Source organism: Pecten maximus, chromosome 7, assembly GCF_902652985.1.
Source record: "Pecten maximus chromosome 7, xPecMax1.1, whole genome shotgun sequence".
Lineage (NCBI taxonomy): Eukaryota > Metazoa > Mollusca > Bivalvia > Pectinida > Pectinidae > Pecten > Pecten maximus.
The window spans coordinates 11,257,333-11,268,551 of record NC_047021.1 but is presented as its reverse complement, the minus strand read 5'-3'; the positions used below and the strand labels follow the sequence as shown (position 1 = coordinate 11,268,551).

Sequence of the window (11,219 nt, the reverse complement as noted above, 5' to 3'; positions counted from 1 at the left end):
TGCAAGCGTCGATTTTTCGATTTCTGAATGGTTATTGAGGTACCCATTAGAGGCGAGGCGACTATTCAACCGGACAGGGAGATTCCGACCTATCCATTTAAGCATCTATTTCCGAATTCGTCAGGTCATAACTTGGATAATACTTGGCCAATTTTGTTCATCGAACACTCATTGGAAAGATAAAACATTTCTCTTTAAGGTCATGTATGTGTCACTAAGATTTATGACCCGCAGAATACGACAAATTATTATTTTTTTTAAATACGTTGGTCTTCCCCCTCTTTGTAGTTACTACCCTTGATACTATATACATACATGTATATATATAGACTATCATTTGGAAAATCGTGCCAAGCCCCTGTGATACAAATCTACATATAATCGTCATAACCTTTATATATAAAATACCGAAATTAATAAAATGCATAATACATGGACGTGTAATATTCTTATAACAAAGAGTAGGTAATATGCTGTATTTGAATTATAACTATCAATATATGGATGCACGTATTAATAATATCCACTAGGATACCATAGTTAAAGTACCATACATGTACATGGAGACGTACTGTACAATGAGTTTTATGATTATGATTGTGTACAATTGACTATCTGATATCAGTACCTGGATACAAGGTGTATTATAACAATGTCTATATTATATAAGTATCTGGATACCAGATGTATTATACGATATCTATATTATATAAGTAATCTGGATACCAGATTTTTTTTATGAAATATCAGATACAGGGTGTATTATACAACACAATATTTATCTAAGTACCTGAATACCAGGTGTAATATACTCCACAATATATACCTAATTACTTGAATACCAGGTGTAATATACTCCACAATATATACCTAATTACCTGGATACCAGGTGAGTATCCGGATACAAGGTGTTTTATACTACACAATATATCTAATTACCTGGATACCAGGTGAGTATCCGGATACAAGATGTATTATACTACACAATATATACAAAATGTACCTAATTACCTGGATACCAGGTGAGTATCCGGATACAAGGTGTATTATACTACACAATATATACCTAATTACCTGGATACAAGGTGTATTATACTACACAATATATACCTAATTACCTGGATACCAGGTGAGTATCCGGATACAAGGTGTATTATACTACACAATATATACCTAATTACCTGGATACCAGGTGAGTATCCGGATACAAGGTGTATTATACTACACAATATATCTAATAACCTGGATACCAGGTGTATTATACTACACAATATATTTAATTACCTGGATACCAGGTGAGTATCCGGATACAAGGTGTATTATACTACACAATATATACCTAATTACCTGGATACAAGGTGTATTATACTACACAATATATCTAATTACCTGGATACCAGGTGAGTATCCGGATACAAGGTGTATTATACTACACAATATATACCTAATTACCTGGATACAAGATGTATTATACTACACAATATATCTAATAACCTGGATACCAGGTGTATTAGACAATATTAGACCCGCCCTATTATTAAACCAACTTTATTTACCCGCAAGAAAATCAGGAGAGTATGCATGATTTCTGTCACTCGTATAGTTAATATCTATACTTGGTCCACGCCCTTCTTTTTTGATACATTTTTCCTGTTCCAACAATTTCACAAACTGATCATATAGGAAGTGAAAATAAAGGAAAGCATGCTGTATCAAAGTAAGATGTTTATGTAGATATTGGAAATTTTCAGAACTGGTGCAATGGTCATATACAAAAGTAACAAGATGACAAACCTAATAAAGCCCTGTAGGTGTTTTTTTTCTAATGACTTTCTGACTATAGTGTATAATACCAGTTACTAAAAACATTTATTGCCTATTTTTGTCATAGTGTTTTGTCATATTTTTGATAAATTGATGTCATATTTTATATTGTCATATTAACCATGTCATATTTTGTCATATTTTTGTCTGCCATACGGACGAATTTGCATTCTCTATTGTCAGGTCAGATACTGCAGTGTGACATTGTCGAATGAAGAAAACATTTTGGTGATCTTATACGTCACCAAAACGTAAATAACACATTTACCTTATTACAGCGTTATGATACCTATGTTAGTTTAAACTTGAGTCAAGAAATTTACTGATTTGAATTATGTTACATGAGACATATATAGATGATGTAACACCTCATATCACATAAAATGCATTTTTGTTTAGGTTGCTACTTTATATCTTGTTACATATACAATGGATGAAGTTCATGTCAAATCTTACATCGAGTACAGTATTACTTTGGGTACAGCGTTGGTTTAGGTACAGTGTTAATTTGGGCACAGTATTTGTTTGGGTACAGCATTGCTCTGTGAACATTATTACTTTGGATACAGTATAACGTTGGGTACAGTATTACTTTGGTAACAATATAACTTTGGGTACAGTATTACATTGGGTACAGTATTACTTTGGGTACAGTATAACTTTGGGTACAATATTAGGTTTGGTACAGTATAACTTTGGGTACAATATTACGTTTGGTACAGTATAACTTTGGGTACAGTATTACGTTTAGTACAGTATTACTTGGGTACAGTATAACGTTGGGTACAGTATTACTTTGGGTACAGTATAACTTTGGGTACAGTATTACGTTTAGTACAGTATTACTTGGGTACAGTATAACGTTGGGTACAGTATTACTTTGGGTACAGTATAACTTTGGGTACAGTATTACTTTGGGTACAGTATAACGTTGGGTACAGTATTACTTTGGGTACAGTATAACGTTGGGTACAGTATTACTTTGGGTACAGTATTACTTTGGGTACAGTATAACTTTGGGTACAGTATTACGTTTAGTACAGTAATTAGGTGCAGCATTATTTTAAGTACAGAATTACTTTAGGTACATTAATAATTTGGGTACAATATATATAGAGTATTACATCGGGTACAATATTACGTTTGGAACAGTAAAACGTTGGGTACAGTATTACTTTAGGTATAGTACCGCTAAGTGCCGTATCATTTTAAGCATAGTACAGGTATGGTTAGTACTGTATTTTAAGTTACATGCATATTAATACAATATTATAATAACAATAGTGTTGTCCAGAGAATGATGAAGATTTGAAGCAGATTTATAATGGTATGATATCTTGTGTTATTGGTCACAGATCTTTAAATTGTAATAGATAGAAATATCATATAAAACAACTACATTTTAATTATTAAATGATATATGTATATATTTCTGATTTTATTATTCTGACAACTGTTGGTGGTAAAGGTCTTATACTGTTACTGGGATACCTGGAATCACAGCACGTGCTACAGGACATATCGCTCCAAACCATTCATCATTTTCCTTTGCTAAAAGAGTTGCGTTCACGTTGCGTTTGTTTCTAGAGCGTGCTAGGACTTAAGGATATGGTTTATTTATAATAACTGTTGTACATGTAACGTGAAAAAATTAACGAAAGCCCAACAATAATGACAATGATATATAAATGTAACTATAAGTTCGCGTTATATAGCGTGTAGCTTTTCCAGTGTATATATGTAGTTAAACTGAAATGTCTGTTAAATGTCATATAATTTTGTTGGGGTACCCAAATGAGACTATATTCGACTTAAAAAACATAAAATGCACTTTGAGGTCATAACTTCAAAGAATTGAGTTAATTTTGTTTTTGTTAATGCCATACTTTTTTACAAATTATAAATATCTTACATAGATATACCATATCGTTATATCAACTATTGTATCGTCCGTATAATTCACAGCGGTCACTTCCTGTCATGTACACCCCGCCTCCTAGAAGGATTTCTTTCGGTTTGGAGTAAGTCGAAAGTTCAGGCAATGTATTAAAAGGCACACATACCAATTCTAATTTACTGATCAATCAATATTAAAACTGATAATTGTCTTGTTTTAGAATAACTAGGCTTGAAGAATGCTTTAAGGTACTTTAATAGTTAACGTTCCTGTAAACTTAAGATCCAATATATAATGCAACACGAAAGAATGTTTCTATAGGTACAGGAAGGATAACTCCTGTACCACATAATACAATATATAGGAAAGATAACTCCTGTACCACATATAGATAACTCCTGTACCACATTTTTTATAATACAGTATATAGAAAAGATAACTCCTGTACCACATAATACAGTATATAGAAAAGATAACTCCTGTACCACATAATACAGTATATAGGAAAGATAACTCCTGTACCACATAATACAGTATATAGGAAAGATAACTCCTGTACCACATAATACAGTATATAGAAAAGATAACTCCTGTACCACATAATACAGTACATAGGAAAGATAACTCCTGTACCACATAATACAGCATATAGGAAAGATAACTCCTGTACCACATAATACAGTATATAGAAAAGATAACTCCTGTACCACATAATACAGTACATAGGAAAGATAACTCCTGTACCACATAATACAGTACATAGGAAAGATAACTCCTGTACCACATAATACAGTATATATATAGGAAAGATAACTCCTGTACCACATAATACAGTACATAGGAAAGATAACTCCTGTACCACATAATACAGTACATAGGAAAGATAACTCCTGTACCACATAATACAGTACATAGGAAAGATAACTCCTGTACCACATAATACAGTACATTGGAAGTAAAAGATTCATCTCGCGTTTTCGTCGTGGCGTTTTCACATTATCGCCGCCGAGTTTTCGCAATTCCGCGTTTTCGCACTTTTGCATTCTTGTGTTTTCTCTCTTTCGCATATTCGCGTTTTTGTTCCCTCGCCGTCGCGTTTTCGCATTCTCGCGTTTTCGACTTAAGGTCGAGAGAGTGAGAATGCGAGATTTGATATTTGACTCTAACGAGCCACCATAAAAAAGAATCGAAATATCGATAATTTTTGACATACCTGACCATACAGGCATACATGTCAATTTGTCAACACGCATACATGTATACATTGTATGTGTGTGTAAACAGTTCAACAATTACGCCGCCATATTGGTAATATTTACATTTTCACTTCGCTCCGCCTCAATGAACATAGTAAACTCAGATCACTTCTTTTCCCGTTGAAGATTTTGGGTCGCGTGCTTCTGTTCTGAGAGACGAATCACTTTCTTGCCGGCGTGTGAATACATTCACTGAGTTTACAATGGCGATCGAGTTCTGTACCCCCTCAGACTTGAATACACTTTCACTTTGTGAATTGTGTAACATTGTTATCAACATATATGAACACAAGTGGAATAGCCGTTTTATGTGCTAATAAAAATGCCAGTATAATGCAGACAGTTTAGAAAACAGGATCTGACAGAACACTGACACTCTCGATAGCACCGAGCTCATGACCTAACTGTTACGTAGCGCAGTAGGTCTAACGTTAGCTGTATCTCGAATGTCATGCCTAATACCATTTCAGTGGTCACAGAAAATAAACCTCAATTTAGACACTATTTAACAGCACAAAACAGACTGGCAGCAGAAGTATGCTATATCGAAAACAGGGACACATTATTGTCGTAATTTTACTCAATCTAAACATATGGAGGACACAAGTTCCCGGCCGTCGAATACCGCCAATTTTCAAATCAATGTTTCTTTACTTACTATTATCAGAATTTACATCCCAAAACTCCAGTGCGACAATGAAATCCAATATTTCAAGAACACCTTGTACATCACCAGCTAACCTGCGACTAAAATCCACATTGTTACACTTTTTCTCGAGCTCTGAATATCCCGGCTATTAGACTGCATCACATCATTTTTTTAACCGAGTCCCTGTGTCTCGAGTGACCAAATCACACACATACTATACTGTCAACACTGCACTTTAAATTCGTATTTATATAGGTATTACTAAGTTTTTTATTATACAATATCATAAATATTTATTATAAATGAATATTTCACCTTGAAAATATCGTATCTATGTGTATCAACATCGTAATAATCAAAACGTGTATGGCACTATATTTTGCGTTGCCTTGGCGACTAGAATAGTTGACTGTCTGCTGTTCCACTACTGTGCACACATGTACGATAAGTATAACAATGTTACAAAGTGACGCACTTACGTCACACTGTTGCGACCGAATTTTGCAATCTGGTGGCGAAGTTTTAAATTTGGTTAACTAAAATATAAGGATTGATTGTCAATTTTGTTGCTTGCATGGACTGATGAAGGGAAGTGAACCTCGTGCAAATGGTACATGAACTGCTTCGCAGTTCACTTCATTTGCAACGCAGTTCATTTACCATTTGCACGAGGTTCACTTCCCTTCATCAGTCCATGCAAGCAACAAAATTGACAATCAATCCTTAATTAACCGCATTCATGTGACCTGGCGAGATCTCGACACTGTTTTTTTCTGGGTTTTTCGCCCCATGAGCACAACCAGTGTAAGGATCCCTTGTAGTAGTTGGTGACTACTTCACTGAACAACACAGGGGAGTACCGTCGCATTCCATACAGAGCAATTAAGATAAAGTGTCTTGTCTAGGGACAAAACCACGACAGCACAGATCGGCATGTTTCTCAGCTTATCGAGAACCAAACACAGACCGGCAGGGGAAGGGAGTGACGAACCACTCACCTCGAATCTTCACCCGAGATTAAGACAGCTATCGGGCTTGTGTTATCACTCGGGCTGGTATCAACTTGCAGGAATTTTAGAATTACGTATAATAAATACATACACAGTACACGTGTGTGTACCGCGGTACTAATGACATCAAACTTTATTCCAGAAGAGCAAGCATTTCATAATACACATCCCATCAGGCCGTATCACACATGTAACTTGTAAGACAAAACAAGAACAATGAGAATATTAATCCATAGACGTACTTCACACTAATGTATATGTGTGATCACGAAGCAAGGGCGATATCACCTCACCAAGGTCGTCATGATAAATATCAGACAGTGCGACAACGCGGTCTTCTATGGAGGGTTAAAAGGGACATAAGTCAAACATACTATTTTCAATCTTTTTTCTTACTTTTTTTTACTTTTCTAATTGCAACTTCTCATTATTTGTCATTACTGATTTATTTCTCACAATTTAATGCTTCATTTTACGTTATTACTTTTTTGAATTCAAAACTCTTTATTTTAACATTTTATCTTCAATTGTGCATTTTGGTTTTTTGTTTTTGTTTTTTTTACTGTTGTTAAGATTTTATATTTAAACTTTAAAGTTCTCCAATTTTACAACTTGTAAAATAACTATTTTTGCTAAAACATGTTACATGAAAGATGAAAACTAGAAATGAAGAGAGAAAGAAAGGGGAAAAAGTAAGAAATAGAAAGTTAGAATTATGTCCCAAAAAACCCTTATGCAATTTTTCATCTTCATTCTATCGCCAGAGGGTGCTCAAATCAATCGCTTCGGAAGTAAGGATTACTCCCTACAGCAGCCATGGCAACAGTGACTCTCAAATTCCTACCAATGTCCGACTGAAACACTTCATCATTGTTTGGATTAAGCTTTGGCCCTAAATTATACACTCACTGCTTTTTATCCTTAATATTCGAAATAATATCAATATTATATCCTCAGATGATAAAATCCTAGTTTAAAAAAAGTGTTTACGACACCGAGCCCGTTTTTTCGTGTCTGCTCCGGTTGAATGGCACAGGCAGTAGGCCAAAGGCTCGAAGTACTAGACTGGTTTTCGTAGTTCCGCATATCATACAGCAATCTAATTAAAATCTAGACGGTCATTCTCACTACGTTACATGAGAAACGTGTAGTGATAATGGCCATCTAGATTTTAATTAGATTGATCATACAGCGCCCGTACTGCCAGTTCCAAGACTTCGATATAACCAGAGACATATATATGTCTCTGATATAACGGTTAGACTTCCATCAACCGATGATTTTGCCGAATATTGATACAATATATTAAATTGTAAATTTCATTTCGGGACTTTCCCCATAGTTCAAAGTCAGTATCAAGCGTCTTTGTCAGTGGTCCGTGTCAAGTAAATTGGGAGATTGTCTATTTTTTTTTATTCGAAAACTTCTTCAGTAGTGTTGGGAATCACTAATATGTTCATTATCAATCATCATCATATCGATAATTGATCGATCATGAATATAATTTTAGGGAAATATCTTATTACCCATGTAATTTAATATCAAGAACAGGTGAGCGAGTTATCTCCCTTTTTCTATCACAGATGAAAATTAAGTGATTAGCAAGTTTTAAATTATTTATGTGAATTTGACCAATAATTCATGTAAAGGAAGCTTAATAATGCATAATAAATCATATTTTTATTTTTAAATAACTTTTTCAACCTTTTATCAGGTAGCAGTGTACACCAGTTTGCCCTGGAGTTTCTGAAAATTAAGTGGTAAATTATCTCTTACTCTTATATATATTTGCTTTGTTATTTGTTAGCTTTGTTTATCACCCTTTCAATAGCCAGCTGAGTCAGTTTGAGGCAGGGTCTCCTTGTTGTAGTTAGTGACTACCTCTGAACAACATGCAGGAGACCTGTCTGTCCACAAGCCATCCAGGAAATGGAGCTTACCAAGCAAAATAAATAATATTTTCTTTTCAAATAAATGATTTAAACTTCTTGTAAGGTAGCAGTGTAGACCAGTTTGCCAAGATTCTAAAAAATAAGTAGCATCTTTAAGTCTGAGGCTTGGTCTCCTTGTAGTAGTTGGTGACTACCTGACTGAACAACATACAAGAGGCCCATTGCATGCCATCCAGAACAAAAAGGGTAAAGTGGTCTTGTCCAAAGACATAACCATGACAGCACATACCGGACTGATTGTCAGCTTCCATTTTCTTCTGCAGGATAACTGTTCAAACTATATTTCTTCTATATATATAATACTAATATACTTGGTGTATTTGGTTTAACGTCCTATTAACTGCTAAGTTCAGGTTTAGAGGTGGAGGAAAGCCGGAGTACCAGGAGAAACACTACCGGCCTACGGTCAGTACCATGGCCAGTTAACTTCCAACGTAGGTTTCGAACTAGCAACCCAGAGGTGGATAGCTAGTGATATTAAGTGTCATGACACCTTAACCACTCGGCCACCGCGGCCCCTCAATAATAAATAATTAACTATCTTACAGTGGCAATAGTACCAAAGAAGTGAAAATTGTGGAAAATTTGTTTCTTAATATCTAAATGGCTTGAAATTGAGAGAGTACTTCTACAAAATGAAATGAAAACCATATTTTATGCAGTCTCAAAAACATTTTAATGAAATTTTTTTTAAGTAGAACATAGAGGATAATTACTTGCGGTCTAAGGCCTGCAATTTCAGTACCTGTTTAAAACTTTTTATTTTTATTTGTTACAGTTGCAATTGTAAAAGATGTGAAAATAAAAGAAAATGGTGTTATCCCAATATCAAAATAGTTTGATATTGAGAAAATAGTTCTACAATATGAAATTAAAACCAGATTTTATGTAAAGTTTCAAAATCCTGAATTTGTTTCTTCAGTAGAATATAGAGGGAAATTAACTGCAGTCTTTGGCCAACAATTTGTAACATCCTTCCTAATGTAAATGTTTGCATATGGTGGTGTTGGCCTAAAAAAAAAGAAACATATAAACCATTTACATGTACACTAGTCCTACTGTAGTGTTACTGTATTTCACCTGTGTGGAGATGACATTATGAAGAAGACTATCTTGTAGAATGGTTATCATTAAATCCTGGTCATTGTTTGAATTTGTCAAATAATTTTTCTATAATACCTTTATATAAGTAAAGTTTAAATTCAAAAGATAAAAAAAAAACACTTTGTTCCCCAACATTGAATTTAACATAGTGCAACACAGTAAATACATAATAGTTCCAAAAACTTAAGTATAAATTTGTCAGAATTGGTGTCTTGCACATTGTTTTCTTTGGTATATGTAAGCGAAAGGTTGAAATATGTCAGAATGATATTTAAAGCAAAGATATTTCAAAATTTACCACTTGCTACCTATGTGCAGATGAAATTTTGGAGAAAAACTATTTTGTAAAATAGTGATAACAAAATATTAGCAATTCTTTAATTTTGACAAGTAGTTTTCTATTATACCTTTTGTGATAAGTTGAAACTGATTACAAATTCAAAAGACAAAACTACAACATGGTTCCACACCCTAAATTAGTTAATTAACTTATGTGATATAACAATCAACATAATTTTAGTAAAATGTTCTCAGAACAGGTTTCTCGCACATGGTTTTCTTTGGCACATGTAAGCAAAGGGTTGAAATATGTTGATATGGAATTGATAATAAAGCAACTTATAGATATTTGAAAATTTACTAATTCATGAAATTTCAAAGTAAACTATTTTGTAAAATTGTGATAGCTAAAACCTGGTAACTCTTTGATTTTGTCAAATAATTTTCTATCTGATAATTTTTTGTAATAAATTGAAATTGATTTTATTTTAAAAGATAAAAAAAAATGCATGACATCTTTCTATACACCCAATTAAAGCAACAGAATTTTTCCTAATGCAACATAATAATTGACAATATTTTAGCTTAAAATTTGTCAGAACAGCTTTCTTGCATATTGCTTTCTTTGGTGCATAAAAGTGAAGGGTTTAAATATATTTGAAAACTTATTTCATTTATTAATCAATGCAACAGATGATATAATTTGACACTGTCAAAATTTAAAGCATTAATTAGAACATATCTATATTTCATTAAGAATTTGAGAAAAAAACTTCTATTACTGAAAAAGAATTATTTAATATACTGCTAGTGTGTACTGAAGTACATGTACAGTATACGTAGTTCCTTGAAAGTTCGTGTCATCGTACTTAGCTAATGTGTACGAGATATGATTCTCGAAATGTCGTTGCTCCACAACATAAACAAATATCAGCTGATCAAGAGATCAAAGCATAAACTAACGACACAGCAATTTCATTAAACAAACAAATAATAAAGACATTTTTAAAATATTACATATTTAAACGTCGCCTGTCTCTAAAACGTGAATGAACACGTAACATTTACACTAGACCTAGGAAACCTACTGGAAACCTACGACTCCATAAGAGATTAGATTTGTTATCGAAAAGATGAACGTTGGTCTAGCTGATTGACCCACTTCCGTCACAAAAGTTGAGCGATGTCGTAAAACGACACGGAAAAATCGTCAAAAAGAAACATTTTATGGGTACACAAACGGTGTCT

The 11,219-nt window shown here is 33.7% G+C and overlaps 1 long non-coding RNA gene across 2 annotated transcripts; it reads left to right on the top strand.

Moving 5' to 3' along the window:
- The first annotated feature begins 284 nt into the window (after nt 1-284).
- Nucleotides 285-3,251, top strand: LOC117331596. Of its 2 annotated transcripts, none has more exons than XR_004533584.1 (2): nt 285-950; nt 1,212-3,251. It is a non-coding gene; the product is annotated as an uncharacterized LOC117331596 (long non-coding RNA). The 2 variants fall into 2 exon arrangements; XR_004533583.1 differs by having other exon boundaries at nt 285-1,148.
- Nucleotides 3,252-11,219: the final 7,968 nt, after the last annotated feature.